We start from the raw sequence: 17935 nt of genomic DNA, 5'->3' as shown, positions 1-17935 counted from the left end.
GAGTCCAGGTGTAGTGTGAACATAGCCCGAGAGTCCAGTTGTAGTGTGAACACAGCCCGAGAGTCCAGGTGTAGTGAGAACAATGCCCGAGAGTCCTGGTGTAGTGAGAACACAGCCCGAGAGTCCTGGTGCAGTGTAAACACAGCCCGAGAGTCCAGGTGCAGTGTAAACACAGCCCGAGAGTCCAGGTGCAGTGTAAACACAGCCCGAGAGTCCAGGTGTAGTGTGAACACAGCCCGAGAGTCCTGGTGCAGTGTAAACACAGCCCGAGAGTCCAGGTGCAGTGTGAACACAGCCCGAGAGTCCAGGTGCAGTGTGAACATAGCCCGAGAGTCCAGTTGTAGTGTGAACACAGCCCGAGAGTCCAGGTGCAGTGAGAACAATGCCCGAGAGTCCAGGTGTAGTGAGAACACTGCCCGAGAGTCCAGGTGTAGTGAGAACACTGCCCGAGAGTCCAGGTGTAGTGTGAACACAGCCCGAGAGTCCAGGTGTAGTGTGAACACTGCCCGAGCGTCCAGGTGTAGTGTGAACACAGCCCGACACTCCAGGTGTAGTGTGAACAGATCTCGAGAGTCCAGGTTTGGTGAGAACACAGCCCGAGAGTCCAGGTGCAGTTTGAACACAGCCCAAGAGTCCATGTGTAGTCTGAACACAGCCCGAGAGTCCAGGTGTAGTGTGAACACAGCCCGAGAGTCCAGGTGTAGTGTGAACACAGCCCAAGAGTCCATGTGTAGTGTGAACACAGCCGGAGAGTCCAGGTGCAGTGTGAACACAGCCGGAGAGTCCAGGTGTAGTGTGAACACAGCCCAAGAGTCCAGGTGTACTGTGAACACAGCCCGAGAGTCCAGGTGTAGTGTGAACACAGCCCGAGAGTCCAGGTGCAGTGTGAACACAGCCGGAGAGTCCAGGTGCAGTGTGAACACAGCCCAAGAGTCCAGGTGTAGTGTGAACACAGCCCGAGAGTCCAGGTGTAGTGTGAACAAAGCCCAAGAGTCCAGGTGCAGTGTGAACACAGCCCGAGAGTCCAGGTGCAGTGTGAACACAGCCGGAGAGTCCAGGTGTCGTGAGAACACAGCCCGAGAGTCCAGGTGCAGTGTAAACACAGCCCGAGAGTCCACGTGTAGTGTGAACACAGCCCGAGAGTCCAGGTGTAGTGTGAACACTGCCCGAGAGTCCAGGTGCAGTGTAAACACAGCCCGAGAGTCCAGGTTGTAGTGTGAACACAGCCCGAGAGTCCTGGTGCAGTGTAAACACAGCCCGAGAGTCCAGGTGCAGTGTAAACACAGCCCGAGAGTCCAGGTGTAGTGAGAACACTGCCCGAGAGTCCAGGTGTAGTGAGAACACTGCCCGAGAGTCCAGGTGCAGTGAGAACACAGCCCGAGAGTCCAGGTTTAGTGTGAAAACTGTCCAAGAGTCCAGGAGTAGTGTGAACACAGCCCGAGAGTCCAGGTGCAGTGTGAACACAGCCCGAGAGTCCAGGTGTAGTGAGAACACAGCCCGAGAGTCCAGGTGTAGTGAGAACACTGCCCGAGAGTCCAGTTGTAGTGAGAACACAGCCCGAGAGTCCAGGTGTAGTGTGAACACAGCCCGAGAGTCCAGGTGTAGTGTGAACACAGCCCAAGAGTCCATGTGTAGTGTGAACACAGCCCGAGAGTCCAGGTGCAGTGTGAACACAGCCGGAGAGTCCAGGTGTAGTGTAAACACAGCCCGAGAGTCCATGTGTAGTGTGAACACAGCCCGAGAGTCCAGGTGCAGTGTAAACACAGCCCGAGAGTCCATGTGTAGTGTGAACACAGCCCGAGAGTCCAGGTGTAGTGTGAACACTGCCCGAGAGTCCAGGTGTAGTGTGAACACAGCCCGAGAGTCCTGGTGCAGTGTAAACACAGCCCGAGAGTCCAGGTTTAGTGTGAACACAGCCCGAGAGTCCTGGTGCAGTGTAAACACAGCCCGAGAGTCCAGGTGCAGTGTAATCACAGCCCGAGTGTCCAGGTGTAGTGTGAACACAGCCCGAGAGTCCTGGTGCTGTGCAAACAGAGCCCGAGAGTCCAGGTGCAGTGTGAACACAGCCCGAGAGTCCAGGTGTAGTGTGAACACAGGCCGAGAGTCCAGGTGCTGTGTGAACATAGCCCGAGAGTCCAGTTGTAGTGTGAACACAGCCCGAGAGTGCAGGTGTAGTGAGAACACTGCCCGAGAGTCCAGGTTTAGTGAGAACACTGCCCGAGAGTCCATGTGTGGTGAGAACACAGCCCGAGAGTCCAGGTGTAGTGTGAACACAGCCCGAGAGTCCAGGTGTAGTGAGAACACTGCCCGAGAGTCCAGGTGCAGTGAGAACACAGCCCGAGAGTCCAGGTGCAGTGTGAACACAGCCCGAGAGTCCAGGTGTAGTGAGAACACAGCCCGAGAGTCCAGGTGTAGTGAGAACACAGCCCGAGAGTCCAGGTGTAGTGTGAACACTGCCCGAGAGTCCAGGTGTAGTGTGAACACTGTCCAAGAGCCCAAGTGTAGTGTGAACACAGCCCGAGAGTCCAGGTGTAGTGTGAACACAGCCCGAGAGTCCAGGTGTAGTGAGAACACAGCCCGAGAGTCCTGGTGCAGTGTAAACACAGCCCGAGAGTCCAGGTGCAGTGTAAACACAGCCCGAGAGTCCAGGTGTAGTGTGAACACTGCCCGAGCGTCCAGGTGTAGTGTGAACACAGCCCGACACTCCAGGTGTAGTGTGAACACTTCCCGAGAGTCCAGGTGTAGTGAGAACACAGCCCGAGAGTCCAGGTGTAGTGTGAACATAGCCAGAGAGTCCAGGTGCAGTGTGAACACAGCCGGAGAGTCCAGGTGTAGTGTAAACACAGTCCGAGAGTCCATGTGTCGTGTGAACACAGCCCGAGAGTCCAGGTGTAGTGTGAACACTGCCCGAGAGTCCAGGTGTAGTGTGAACACTGCCCGAGTGTCCAGGTGCAGTGTAAACACAGCCCGAGAGTCCAGGAGTTGTGTGAACACAGCCCGAGAGTCCAGGTGCAGTGTAAACACAGCCCGAGAGTCCAGGTGTAGTGTGAACACAGCCCGAGAGTCCTGGTGCAGTGTAAACACAGCCCGAGAGTCCAGGTGCAGTGTAAACACAGCCCGAGAGTCCAGGTGCAGTGTGAAAACAGCCCGAGAGTCCTGGTGCAGTGTAAACACAGCCCGAGAGTCCAGGTGCAGTGTGAAAACAGCCCGAGAGTCCAGGTGTAGTGTGAACATAGCCCGAGAGTCCAGTTGTAGTGTGAACACAGCCCGAGAGTCCAGGTGTAGTGAGAACAATGCCCGAGAGTCCAGGTGTAGTGAGAACACAGCCCGAGAGTCCAGGTGTAGTGAGAACAATGCCCGAGAGTCCAGGTGTAGTGAGAACACTGCCCGAGAGTCCAGGTGTAGTGAGAACACTGCCCGAGAGTCCAGGTGGAGTGTGAACACAGCCCGAGAGTCCAGGTGTAGTGTGAACACTGCCCGAGAGTCCAGGTGTAGTGTGAACACAGCCCGAGAGTCCAGGTGTAGTGTGAACACTGCCCGAGCGTCCAGGTGTAGTGTGAACACAGCCCGACACTCCAGGTGTAGTGTGAACAGATCTCGAGAGTCCAGGTTTGGTGAGAACACAGCCCGAGAGTCCAGGTGCAGTTTGAACACAGCCCAAGAGTCCATGTGTAGTCTGAACACAGCCCGAGAGTCCAGGTGTAGTGTGAACACAGCCCGAGAGTCCAGGTGTAGTGTGAACACAGCCCAAGAGTCCATGTGTAGTGTGAACACAGCCGGAGAGTCCAGGTGCAGTGTGAACACAGCCGGAGAGTCCAGGTGTAGTGTGAACACAGCCCAAGAGTCCAGGTGTACTGTGAACACAGCCCGAGAGTCCAGGTGTAGTGTGAACACAGCCCGAGAGTCCAGGTGCAGTGTGAACACAGCCGGAGAGTCCAGGTGCAGTGTGAACACAGCCCAAGAGTCCAGGTGTAGTGTGAACACAGCCCGAGAGTCCAGGTGTAGTGTGAACAAAGCCCAAGAGTCCAGGTGCAGTGTGAACACAGCCCGAGAGTCCAGGTGCAGTGTGAACACAGCCGGAGAGTCCAGGTGTCGTGAGAACACAGCCCGAGAGTCCAGGTGCAGTGTAAACACAGCCCGAGAGTCCACGTGTAGTGTGAACACAGCCCGAGAGTCCAGGTGTAGTGTGAACACTGCCCGAGAGTCCAGGTGCAGTGTAAACACAGCCCGAGAGTCCAGGTTGTAGTGTGAACACAGCCCGAGAGTCCTGGTGCAGTGTAAACACAGCCCGAGAGTCCAGGTGCAGTGTAAACACAGCCCGAGAGTCCAGGTGTAGTGAGAACACTGCCCGAGAGTCCAGGTGTAGTGAGAACACTGCCCGAGAGTCCAGGTGCAGTGAGAACACAGCCCGAGAGTCCAGGTTTAGTGTGAAAACTGTCCAAGAGTCCAGGAGTAGTGTGAACACAGCCCGAGAGTCCAGGTGCAGTGTGAACACAGCCCGAGAGTCCAGGTGTAGTGAGAACACAGCCCGAGAGTCCAGGTGTAGTGAGAACACTGCCCGAGAGTCCAGTTGTAGTGAGAACACAGCCCGAGAGTCCAGGTGTAGTGTGAACACAGCCCGAGAGTCCAGGTGTAGTGTGAACACAGCCCAAGAGTCCATGTGTAGTGTGAACACAGCCCGAGAGTCCAGGTGCAGTGTGAACACAGCCGGAGAGTCCAGGTGTAGTGTAAACACAGCCCGAGAGTCCATGTGTAGTGTGAACACAGCCCGAGAGTCCAGGTGCAGTGTAAACACAGCCCGAGAGTCCATGTGTAGTGTGAACACAGCCCGAGAGTCCAGGTGTAGTGTGAACACTGCCCGAGAGTCCAGGTGTAGTGTGAACACAGCCCGAGAGTCCTGGTGCAGTGTAAACACAGCCCGAGAGTCCAGGTTTAGTGTGAACACAGCCCGAGAGTCCTGGTGCAGTGTAAACACAGCCCGAGAGTCCAGGTGCAGTGTAATCACAGCCCGAGTGTCCAGGTGTAGTGTGAACACAGCCCGAGAGTCCTGGTGCTGTGCAAACAGAGCCCGAGAGTCCAGGTGCAGTGTGAACACAGCCCGAGAGTCCAGGTGTAGTGTGAACACAGGCCGAGAGTCCAGGTGCTGTGTGAACATAGCCCGAGAGTCCAGTTGTAGTGTGAACACAGCCCGAGAGTGCAGGTGTAGTGAGAACACTGCCCGAGAGTCCAGGTTTAGTGAGAACACTGCCCGAGAGTCCATGTGTGGTGAGAACACAGCCCGAGAGTCCAGGTGTAGTGTGAACACAGCCCGAGAGTCCAGGTGTAGTGAGAACACTGCCCGAGAGTCCAGGTGCAGTGAGAACACAGCCCGAGAGTCCAGGTGCAGTGTGAACACAGCCCGAGAGTCCAGGTGTAGTGAGAACACAGCCCGAGAGTCCAGGTGTAGTGAGAACACAGCCCGAGAGTCCAGGTGTAGTGTGAACACTGCCCGAGAGTCCAGGTGTAGTGTGAACACTGTCCAAGAGCCCAAGTGTAGTGTGAACACAGCCCGAGAGTCCAGGTGTAGTGTGAACACAGCCCGAGAGTCCAGGTGTAGTGAGAACACAGCCCGAGAGTCCTGGTGCAGTGTAAACACAGCCCGAGAGTCCAGGTGCAGTGTAAACACAGCCCGAGAGTCCAGGTGTAGTGTGAACACTGCCCGAGCGTCCAGGTGTAGTGTGAACACAGCCCGACACTCCAGGTGTAGTGTGAACACTTCCCGAGAGTCCAGGTGTAGTGAGAACACAGCCCGAGAGTCCAGGTGTAGTGTGAACATAGCCAGAGAGTCCAGGTGCAGTGTGAACACAGCCGGAGAGTCCAGGTGTAGTGTAAACACAGTCCGAGAGTCCATGTGTCGTGTGAACACAGCCCGAGAGTCCAGGTGTAGTGTGAACACTGCCCGAGAGTCCAGGTGTAGTGTGAACACTGCCCGAGTGTCCAGGTGCAGTGTAAACACAGCCCGAGAGTCCAGGAGTTGTGTGAACACAGCCCGAGAGTCCAGGTGCAGTGTAAACACAGCCCGAGAGTCCAGGTGTAGTGTGAACACAGCCCGAGAGTCCTGGTGCAGTGTAAACACAGCCCGAGAGTCCAGGTGCAGTGTAAACACAGCCCGAGAGTCCAGGTGCAGTGTGAAAACAGCCCGAGAGTCCTGGTGCAGTGTAAACACAGCCCGAGAGTCCAGGTGCAGTGTGAAAACAGCCCGAGAGTCCAGGTGTAGTGTGAACATAGCCCGAGAGTCCAGTTGTAGTGTGAACACAGCCCGAGAGTCCAGGTGTAGTGAGAACAATGCCCGAGAGTCCAGGTGTAGTGAGAACACAGCCCGAGAGTCCAGGTGTAGTGAGAACAATGCCCGAGAGTCCAGGTGTAGTGAGAACACTGCCCGAGAGTCCAGGTGTAGTGAGAACACTGCCCGAGAGTCCAGGTGGAGTGTGAACACAGCCCGAGAGTCCAGGTGTAGTGTGAACACTGCCCGAGCGTCCAGGTGTAGTGTGAACACAGCCCGACACTCCAGGTGTAGTGTGAACAGATCTCGAGAGTCCAGGTTTGGTGAGAACACAGCCCGAGAGTCCAGGTGTAGTGTGAACACAGCCCGAGAGTCCAGGTGCAGTGTGAACACAGCCCAAGAGTCCATGTGTAGTGTGAACGCAGCCCGAGAGTCCAGGTGCAGTGTGAACACAGCCCGAGAGTCCAGGTGTAGTGTGAACACAGCCCAAGAGTCCATGTGTAGTGTGAACACAGCCGGAGAGTCCAGGTGCAGTGTGAACACAGCCGGAGAGTCCAGGTGTAGTGTGAACACAGCCCAAGAGTCCAGGTGTAGTGTGAACACAGCCCGAGAGTCCAGGTGTAGTGTGAACACAGCCCGAGAGTCCAGGTGCAGTGTGAACACAGCCGGAGAGTCCATGTGTAGTGTGAACACAGCCCGAGAGTCCAGGTGTAGTGTGAACACAGCCCGAGAGTCCAGGTGCAGTGTGAACACAGCCGGAGAGTCCAGGTGTAGTGTGAACACAGCCCAAGAGTCCAGGTGTAGTGTGAACACACCCCGAGAGTCCAGGTGTCGTGTGAACACAGCCCAAGAGTCCAGGTGCAGTGTGAACACAGCCCGAGAGTCCAGGTGCAGTGTGAACACAGCCGGAGAGTCCAGGTGTCGTGAGAACACACCCCGAGAGTCCAGGTGCAGTGTAAACACAGCCCGAGAGCCCACGTGTAGTGTGAACACAGCCAGAGAGTCCAGGTGTAGTGTGAACACTGCCCGAGAGTCCAGGTGCAGTGTAAACACAGCCCGAGAGTCCAGGTGTAGTGTGAACACAGCCCGAGAGTCCTGGTGCAGTGTAAACACAGCCCGAGAGTCCAGGTGCAGTGTAAACACAGCCCGAGAGTCCAGGTGCAGTGAGAACACTGCCCGAGAGTCCAGGTGTAGTGAGAACACTGCCCGAGAGTGCAGGTGCAGTGAGAACACAGCCCGAGAGTCCAGGTGTAGTGTGAAAACTGTCCAAGAGTCCAGGAGCAGTGTGAACACAGCCCGAGAGTCCAGGTGCAGTGTGAACACAGCCCGAGAGTCCAGGTGTAGTGAGAACACAGCCCGAGAGTCCAGGTGTAGTGAGAACACTGCCCGAGAGTCCAGTTGTAGTGAGAACACAGCCCGAGAGTCCAGGTGCAGTGTAATCACAGCCCGAGTGTCCAGGTGTAGTGTGAACACAGCCCGAGAGTCCTGGTGCTGTGCAAACACAGCCCGAGAGTCCAGGTGCAGTGTGAACACAGCCCGAGAGTCCAGGTGTAGTGTGAACACAGCCCGAGAGTCCAGGTGCTGTGTGAACATAGCCCGAGAGTCCAGTTGTAGTGTGAACACAGCCCGAGAGTCCAGGTGTAGTGAGAACACTGCCCGAGAGTCCAGGTGTAGTGAGAACACTGCCCGAGAGTCCAGGTGTGGTGAGAACACAGCCCGAGAGTCCAGGTGCAGTGTGAACACAGCCCGAGAGTCCAGGTGTAGTGTGAACACAGCCCGAGAGTCCAGGTGCTGTGTGAACATAGCCCGAGAGTCCATGTGTAGTGTGAACACAGCCCGAGAGTCCAGGTGCAGTGTGAACACAGCCGGAGAGTCCAGGTGTCGTGTAAACACAGCCCGAGAGTCCATGTGTAGTGTGAACACAGCCCGAGAGTCCAGGTGCAGTGTAAACACAGCCCGAGAGTCCATGTGTAGTGTGAACACAGCCCGAGAGTCCAGGTGTAGTGTGAACACTGCCCGAGAGTCCAGGTGTAGTGTGAACACAGCCCGAGAGTCCTGGTGCAGTGTAAACACAGCCCGAGAGTCCAGGTTTAGTGTGAACACAGCCCGAGAGTCCTGGTGCAGTGTAAACACAGCCCGAGAGTCCAGGTGCAGTGTAATCACAGCCCGAGTGTCCAGGTGTAGTGTGAACACAGCCCGAGAGTCCTGGTGCTGTGCAAACAGAGCCCGAGAGTCCAGGTGCAGTGTGAACACAGCCCGAGAGTCCAGGTGTAGTGTGAACACAGGCCGAGAGTCCAGGTGCTGTGTGAACATAGCCCGAGAGTCCAGTTGTAGTGTGAACACAGCCCGAGAGTGCAGGTGTAGTGAGAACACTGCCCGAGAGTCCAGGTTTAGTGAGAACACTGCCCGAGAGTCCATGTGTGGTGAGAACACAGCCCGAGAGTCCAGGTGTAGTGTGAACACAGCCCGAGAGTCCAGGTGTAGTGAGCACACTGCCCGAGAGTCCAGGTGCAGTGAGAACACAGCCCGAGAGTCCAGGTGCAGTGTGAACACAGCCCGAGAGTCCAGGTGTAGTGAGAACACAGCCCGAGAGTCCAGGTGTAGTGAGAACACAGCCCGAGAGTCCAGGTGTAGTGTGAACACTGCCCGAGAGTCCAGGTGTAGTGTGAACACTGTCCAAGAGCCCAAGTGTAGTGTGAACACAGCCCGAGAGTCCAGGTGTAGTGTGAACACAGCCCGAGAGTCCAGGTGTAGTGAGAACACAGCCCGAGAGTCCTGGTGCAGTGTAAACACAGCCCGAGAGTCCAGGTGCAGTGTAAACACAGCCCGAGAGTCCAGGTGTAGTGTGAACACTGCCCGAGCGTCCAGGTGTAGTGTGAACAGAGCCCGACACTCCAGGTGTAGTGTGAACACTTCCCGAGAGTCCAGGTGTAGTGAGAACACAGCCCGAGAGTCCAGGTGTAGTGTGAACATAGCCAGAGAGTCCAGGTGCAGTGTGAACACAGCCGGAGAGTCCAGGTGTAGTGTAAACACAGTCCGAGAGTCCATGTGTCGTGTGAACACAGCCCGAGAGTCCAGGTGTAGTGTGAACACTGCCCGAGAGTCCAGGTGTAGTGTGAACACTGCCCGAGTGTCCAGGTGCAGTGTAAACACAGCCCGAGAGTCCAGGAGTTGTGTGAACACAGCCCGAGAGTCCAGGTGCAGTGTAAACACAGCCCGAGAGTCCAGGTGTAGTGTGAACACAGCCCGAGAGTCCTGGTGCAGTGTAAACACAGCCCGAGAGTCCAGGTGCAGTGTAAACACAGCCCGAGAGTCCAGGTGCAGTGTGAAAACAGCCCGAGAGTCCTGGTGCAGTGTAAACACAGCCCGAGAGTCCAGGTGCAGTGTGAAAACAGCCCGAGAGTCCAGGTGTCGTGTGAACATAGCCCGAGAGTCCAGTTGTAGTGTGAACACAGCCCGAGAGTCCAGGTGTAGTGAGAACAATGCCCGAGAGTCCAGGTGTAGTGAGAACACAGCCCGAGAGTCCAGGTGTAGTGAGAACAATGCCCGAGAGTCCAGGTGTAGTGAGAACACTGCCCGAGAGTCCAGGTGTAGTGAGAACACTGCCCGAGAGTCCAGGTGTAGTGTGAACACAGCCCGAGAGTCCAGGTGTAGTGTGAACACTGCCCGAGCGTCCAGGTGTAGTGTGAACACAGCCCGACACTCCAGGTGTAGTGTGAACAGATCTCGAGACTCCAGGTTTGGTGAGAACACAGCCCGAGAGTCCAGGTGTAGTGTGAACACAGCCCGAGAGTCCAGGTGCAGTGTGAACACAGCCCAAGAGTCCATGTGTAGTGTGAACGCAGCCCGAGAGTCCAGGTGCAGTGTGAACACAGCCCGAGAGTCCAGGTGTAGTGTGAACACAGCCCAAGAGTCCATGTGTAGTGTGAACACAGCCGGAGAGTCCAGGTGCAGTGTGAACACAGCCGGAGAGTCCAGGTGTAGTGTGAACACAGCCCAAGAGTCCAGGTGTAGTGTGAACACAGCCCGAGAGTCCAGGTGTAGTGTGAACACAGCCCGAGAGTCCAGGTGCAGTGTGAACACAGCCGGAGAGTCCATGTGTAGTGTGAACACAGCCCGAGAGTCCAGGTGTAGTGTGAACACAGCCCGAGAGTCCAGGTGCAGTGTGAACACAGCCGGAGAGTCCAGGTGCAGTGTGAACACAGCCCAAGAGTCCAGGTGTAGTGTGAACACACCCCGAGAGTCCAGGTGTCGTGTGAACACAGCCCAAGAGTCCAGGTGCAGTGTGAACACAGCCCGAGAGTCCAGGTGCAGTGTGAACACAGCCGGAGAGTCCAGGTGTCGTGAGAACACACCCCGAGAGTCCAGGTGCAGTGTAAACACAGCCCGAGAGCCCACGTGTAGTGTGAACACAGCCAGAGAGTCCAGGTGTAGTGTGAACACTGCCCGAGAGTCCAGGTGCAGTGTAAACACAGCCCGAGAGTCCAGGTGTAGTGTGAACACAGCCCGAGAGTCCTGGTGCAGTGTAAACACAGCCCGAGAGTCCAGGTGCAGTGTAAACACAGCCCGAGAGTCCAGGTGCAGTGAGAACACTGCCCGAGAGTCCAGGTGTAGTGAGAACACTGCCCGAGAGTGCAGGTGCAGTGAGAACACAGCCCGAGAGTCCAGGTGTAGTGTGAAAACTGTCCAAGAGTCCAGGAGCAGTGTGAACACAGCCCGAGAGTCCAGGTGCAGTGTGAACACAGCCCGAGAGTCCAGGTGTAGTGAGAACACAGCCCGAGAGTCCAGGTGTAGTGAGAACACTGCCCGAGAGTCCAGTTGTAGTGAGAACACAGCCCGAGAGTCCAGGTGTAGTGTGAACACAGCCCGAGAGTCCAGGTGTAGTGTGAACACAGCCCAAGAGTCCATGTGTAGTGTGAACACAGCCCGAGAGTCCAGGTGCAGTGTGAACACAGCCGGAGAGTCCAGGTGTAGTGTAAACACAGCCCGAGAGTCCTGGTGCATTGTAAACACAGCCCGAGAGTCCAGGTGCAGTGTAATCACAGCCCGAGTGTCCAGGTGTAGTGTGAACACAGCCCGAGAGTCCTGGTGCTGTGCAAACACAGCCCGAGAGTCCAGGTGCAGTGTGAACACAGCCCGAGAGTCCAGGTGTAGTGTGAACACAGCCCGAGAGTCCAGGTGCTGTGTGAACATAGCCCGAGAGTCCAGTTGTAGTGTGAACACAGCCCGAGAGTCCAGGTGTAGTGAGAACACTGCCCGAGAGTCCAGGTGTAGTGAGAACACTGCCCGAGAGTCCAGGTGTGGTGAGAACACAGCCCGAGAGTCCAGGTGCAGTGTGAAAACTGTCCAAGAGTCCAGGTGTAGTGTGAACACAGCCCGAGAGTCCAGGTGTAGTGTGAACACAGCCCGAGAGTCCAGGTGTAGTGAGAACACAGCCCGAGAGTCCAGGTGTAGAGAGAACACAGCCCGAGAGTCCAGGTGTAGTGTGAACACTGCCCGAGAGTCCAGGTGTAGTGTGAACACTGTCCAAGAGCCCAAGTGTAGTGTGAACACAGCCCGAGAATCCAGGTGTAGTGTGAACACAGCCCGAGAGTCCAGGTGTAGTGAGAACACAGCCCAAGAGTCCAGGTGTAGTGAGAACACAGCCCGAGAGTCCAGGTGTAGTGTGAACACTGCCCGAGAGTCCAGGTGTAGTGAGAACACAGCCCAAGAGTCCAGGTGTAGTGAGAACACAGCCTAAGAGTCCAGGTGTAGTGTGAATACAGCCCGAGAGTCCAGGTGTAGTGAGAACACAGCCCGAGAGTCCAGGTGTAGTGAGAACACAGCCCGAGAGTCCAGGTGTAGTGTGAACACTGCCCGAGAGTCCAGGTGTAGTGTGAACACTGTCCAAGAGCCCAAGTGTAGTGTGAACACAGCCCGAGAGTCCAGGTGTAGTGTGAACACAGCCCGAGAGTCCAGGTGTAGTGAGAACACAGCCCGAGAGTCCAGGTGTAGTGAGAACACAGCCCGAGAGTCCAGGTGTAGTGAGAACACTGCCCGAGAGTGCAGGTGCAGTGAGAACACAGCCCGAGAGTCCAGGTGCAGTGTGAAAACTGTCCAAGAGTCCAGGAGTAGTGTGAACACAGCCCGAGAGTCCAGGTGCAGTGTGAACACAGCCCGAGAGTCCAGGTGTAGTGAGAACACAGCCCGAGAGTCCAGGTTTAGTGAGAACACTGCCCGAGAGTCCAGTTGTAGTGAGAACACAGCCCGAGAGTCCAGGTGTAGTGTGAACACAGCCCGAGAGTCCAGGTGTAGTGTGAACACAGCCCAAGAGTCCATGTGTAGTGTGAACACAGCCCGAGAGTCCAGGTGCAGTGTGAACACAGCCGGAGAGTCCAGGTGCAGTGTAAACACAGCCCGAGAGTCCATGTGTAGTGTGAACACAGCCCGAGAGTCCAGGTGCAGTGTAAACACAGCCCGAGAGTCCATGTGTAGTGTGAACACAGCCCGAGAGTCCAGGTGTAGTGTGAACACTGCCCGAGAGTCCAGGTGCAGTGTAAACACAGCCCGAGAGTCCAGGTGTAGTGTGAACACAGCCCGAGAGTCCTGGTGCAGTGCAAACACAGCCCGAGAGTCCAGGTTTAGTGTGAACACAGCCCGAGAGTCCTGGTGCAGTGTAAACACAGCCCGAGAGTCCAGGTGCAGTGTAATCACAGCCCGAGTGTCCAGGTGTAGTGTGAACACAGCCCGAGAGTCCTGGTGCTGTGCAAACACAGCCCGAGAGTCCAGGTGCAGTGTGAACACAGCCCGAGAGTCCAGGTGTAGTGTGAACACAGCCCGAGAGTCCAGGTGCTGTGTGAACATAGCCCGAGAGTCCAGTTGTAGTGTGAACACAGCCCGAGAGTCCAGGTGTAGTGAGAACACTGTCCAAGAGCCCAAGTGTCGTGTGAACACAGCCCGAGAGTCCAGGTGTAGTGTGAACACAGCCCGAGAGTCCAGGTGTAGTGAGAACACAGCCCGAGAGTCCAGGTGTAGTGAGAACACAGCCCGAGAGTCCAGGTGCAGTGTGAACACTGCCCGAGAGTCCAGGTGTAGTGAGAACACAGCCCAAGAGTCCAGGTGTAGTGAGAACACAGCCTAAGAGTCCAGGTGTAGTGTGAATACAGCCCGAGAGTCCAGGTGTAGTGAGAACACAGCCCGAGAGTCCAGGTGTCGTGAGAACACAGCCCGAGAGTCCAGGTGTAGTGTGAACACTGCCCGAGAGTCCAGGTGTAGTGTGAACACTGTCCAAGACCCCAAGTGTAGTGTGAACACAGCCCGAGAGTCCAGGTGTAGTGTGAACACAGCCCGAGAGTCCAGGTGTAGTGAGAACACAGCCCGAGAGTCCAGGTGTAGTGAGAACACAGCCCGAGAGACCAGGTGTACTGTGAACACTGCCCGAGAGTCCAGGTGTAGTGAGAACACAGCCCGAGAGTCCAGGTGTAGTGAGAACACAGCCAAAGAGTCCAGGTGTAGTGAGAACACAGCCCGAGAGTCCAGGTGTAGTGTGAACACAGCCCGAGAGTCCAGGTGGAGTGTGAACACAGCCCGAGAGTCCAGGTGTAGTGAGAACACAGCCCGAGAGTCCAGGTGTAGTGAGAACACAGCCCGAGAGTCCAGGTGTCGTGAGAACACTGCCCGAGAGTCCAGTTGTAGTGAGAACACAGCCCGAGAGTCCAGGTGTAGTGTGAACACAGCCCGAGAGTCCAGGTGTAGTGAGAACACAGCCCGAGAGTCCAGGTGTAGTGAGAACACAGCCAAAGTGTCCAGGTGTAGTGAGAACACTGCCCGAGAGTGCAGGTGCAGTGAGAACACAGCCCGAGAGTCCAGGTGCAGTGTGAAAACTGTCCAAGAGTCCAGGAGCAGTGTGAACACAGCCCGAGAGTCCAGGTGCAGTGTGAACACAGCCCGAGAGTCCAGGTGTAGTGAGAACACAGCCCGAGAGTCCAGGTGTAGTGAGAACACTGCCCGAGAGTCCAGTTGTAGTGAGAACACAGCCCGAGAGTCCAGGTGTAGTGTGAACACAGCCCGAGAGTCCAGGTGTAGTGTGAACACAGCCCAAGAGTCCATGTGTAGTGTGAACACAGCCCGAGAGTCCAGGTGCAGTGTGAACACAGCCGGAGAGTCCAGGTGTAGTGTAAACACAGCCCGAGAGTCCATGTGTAGTGTGAACACAGCCCGAGAGTCCAGGTGCAGTGTAAACACAGCCCGAGAGACCATGTGTAGTGTGAACACAGCCCGAGAGTCCAGGTGTAGTGTGAACACTGCCCGAGAGTCCAGGTGCAGTGTAAACACAGCCCGAGAGTCCAGGTGTAGTGTGAACACAGCCCGAGAGTCCTGGTGCAGTGTAAACACAGCCCGAGAGTCCAGGTTTAGTATGAACACAGCCCGAGAGTCCTGGTGCAGTGCAAACACAGCCCGAGAGTCCAGGTGCAGTGTAATCACAGCCCGAGTGTCCAGGTGTAGTGTGAACACAGCCCGAGAGTCCTGGTGCTGTGCAAACACAGCCCGAGAGTCCAGGTGCAGTGTGAACACAGCCCGAGAGTCCAGGTGTAGTGTGAACACAGCCCGAGAGTCCAGGTGCTGTGTGAACATAGCCCGAGAGTCCAGTTGTAGTGTGAACACAGCCCGAGAGTCCAGGTGTAGTGAGAACACTGCCCGAGAGTGCAGGTGCAGTGAGAACACAGCCCGAGAGTCCAGGTGCAGTGTGAAAACTGTCCAAGAGTCCAGGAGCAGTGTGAACACAGCCCGAGAGTCCAGGTGCAGTGTGAACACAGCCCGAGAGTCCAGGTGTAGTGAGAACACAGCCCGAGAGTCCAGGTGTAGTGAGAACACTGCCCGAGAGTCCAGTTGTAGTGAGAACACAGCCCGAGAGTCCAGGTGTAGTGTGAACACAGCCCGAGAGTCCAGGTGTAGTGTGAACACAGCCCAAGAGTCCATGTGTAGTGTGAACACAGCCCGAGAGTCCAGGTGCAGTGTGAACACAGCCGGAGAGTCCAGGTGTAGTGTAAACACAGCCCGAGAGTCCATGTGTAGTGTGAACACAGCCCGAGAGTCCAGGTGCAGTGTAAACACAGCCCGAGAGACCATGTGTAGTGTGAACACAGCCCGAGAGTCCAGGTGTAGTGTGAACACTGCCCGAGAGTCCAGGTGCAGTGTAAACACAGCCCGAGAGTCCAGGTGTAGTGTGAACACAGTCCGAGAGTCCAGGTGTAGTGTGAACACAGCCCGAGAGTCCAGGTTTAGTGTGAACACAGCCCGAGAGTCCTGGTGCAGTGTAAACACAGCCCGAGAGTCCAGGTGCAGTGTAATCACAGCCCGAGTGTCCAGGTGTAGTGTGAACACAGCCCGAGAGTCCTGGTGCTGTGCAAACACAGCCCGAGAGTCCAGGTGCAGTGTGAACACAGCCCGAGAGTCCAGGTGTAGTGTGAACACAGCCCGAGAGTCCAGGTGCTGTGTGAACATAGCCCGAGAGTCCAGTTGTAGTGTGAACACAGCCCGAGAGTCCAGGTGTAGTGAGAACACTGCCCGAGAGTCCAGGTGTAGTGAGAACACTGCCCGAGAGTCCAGGTGTGGTGAGAACACAGCCCGAGAGTCCAGGTGCAGTGTGAAAACTGTCCAAGAGTCCAGGTGTAGTGTGAACACAGCCCGAGAGTCCAGGTGTAGTGTGAACACAGCCCGAGAGTCCAGGTGTAGTGAGAACACAGACCGAGAGTCCAGGTGTAGTGAGAACACAGCCCGAGAGTCCAGGTGTAGTGTGAACACTGCCCGAGATTCCAGCTGTAGTGTGAACACTGTCCAAGAGCCCAAGTGTCGTGTGAACACAGCCCGAGAGTCCAGGTGTAGTGTGAACACAGCCCGAGAGTCCAGGTGTAGTGAGAACACAGCCCGAGAGTCCAGGTGTAGTGTGAACACTGCCCGAGAGTCCAGGTGTAGTGAGAACACAGCCCAAGAGTCCAGGTGTAGTGAGAACACAGCCTAAGAGTCCAGGTGTAGTGTGAATACAGCCCGAGAGTCCAGGTGTAGTGAGAACACAGCCCGAGAGTCCAGGTGTAGTGAGAACACAGCCCGAGAGTCCAGGTGTAGTGTGAACACTGCCCGAGAGTCCAGGTGTAGTGTGAACACTGTCCAAGAGCCCAAGTGTAGTGTGAACACAGCCCGAGAGTCCAGGTGTAGTGTGAACACAGCCCGAGAGTCCAGGTGTCGTGAGAACACAGCCCGAGAGTCCAGGTGTAGTGAGAACACAGCCCGAGAGTCCAGGTGTAGTGAGAACACTGCCCGAGAGTGCAGGTGCAGTGAGAACACAGCCCGAGAGTCCAGGTGTAGTGTGAAAACTGTCCAAGAGTCCAGGAGTAGTGTGAACACAGCCCGAGAGTCCAGGTGCAGTGTGAACACAGCCCGAGAGTCCAGGTGTAGTGAGAACACAGCCCGAGAGTCCAGGTTTAGTGAGAACACTGCCCGAGAGTCCAGTTGTAGTGAGAACACAGCCCGAGAGTCCAGGTGTAGTGTGAACACAGCCCGAGAGTCCAGGTGTAGTGTGAACACAGCCCAAGAGTCCATGTGTAGTGTGAACACAGCCCGAGAGTCCAGGTGCAGTGTGAACACAGCCGGAGAGTCCAGGTGTAGTGTAAACACAGCCCGAGAGTCCAGGTGCAGTGTCAACACAGCCGGAGAGTCCAGGTGTAGTGTAAACACAGCCCGAGAGTCCATGTGTAGTGTGAACACAGCCCGAGAGTCCAGGTGCAGTGTAAACACAGCCCGAGAGTCCATGTGTAGTGTGAACACAGCCCGAGAGTCCAGGTGTAGTGTGAACACTGCCCGAGAGTCCAGGTGCAGTGTAATCACAGCCCGAGTGTCCAGGTGCAGTGTGAACACAGCCCGAGAGTCCTGGTGCTGTGCAATCACAGCCCGAGAGTCCAGGTGCAGTGTGAACACAGCCCGAGAGTCCAGGTGTAGTGTGAACACAGCCCGTGAGTCCAGGTGCTGTGTGAACATAGCCCGAGAGTCCAGTTGTAGTGTGAACACAGCCCGAGAGTCCAGGTGTAGTGAGAACACTGCCCGAGAGTCCAGGTGTGGTGAGAACACAGCCCGAGAGTCCAGGTGTAGTGTGAAAACTGTCCAAGAGTCCAGGTGTAGTGTGAACACAGCCCGAGAGTCCAGGTGTAGTGTGAACACAGCCCGAGAGTCCAGGTGTAGTGAGAACAAAGCCCGAGAGTCCAGGTGTAGTGAGAACACAGCCCGAGAGTCCAGGTGTAGTGTGAACACTGCCCGAGAGTCCAGGTGTCGTGTGAACACTGTCCAAGAGCCCAAGTGTAGTGTGAACACAGCCCGAGAGTCCAGGTGTAGTGTGAACACAGCCCGAGAGTCCAGGTGTAGTGAGAACACAGCCCGAGAGTCCAGGTGTAGTGAGAACACAGCCCGAGAGTCCAGGTGCAGTGTGAACACTGCCCGAGAGTCCAGGTGTAGTGAGAACACAGCCCAAGAGTCCAGGTGTAGTGAGAACACAGCCTAAGAGTCCAGGTGTAGTGTGAATACAGCCCGAGAGTCCAGGTGCAGTGAGAACACAGCCCGAGAGTCCAGGTGTAGTGAGAACACAGCCCGAGAGTCCAGGTGTAGTGTGAACACTGCCCGAGAGTCCAGGTGTAGTGTGAACAC

The sequence above is a fragment of the Heptranchias perlo genome, chromosome 15, assembly GCF_035084215.1.
Source record: "Heptranchias perlo isolate sHepPer1 chromosome 15, sHepPer1.hap1, whole genome shotgun sequence".
Taxonomy (NCBI): Eukaryota; Metazoa; Chordata; class Chondrichthyes; order Hexanchiformes; family Hexanchidae; genus Heptranchias; species Heptranchias perlo.
This window is presented reverse-complemented; position numbering follows the sequence as displayed.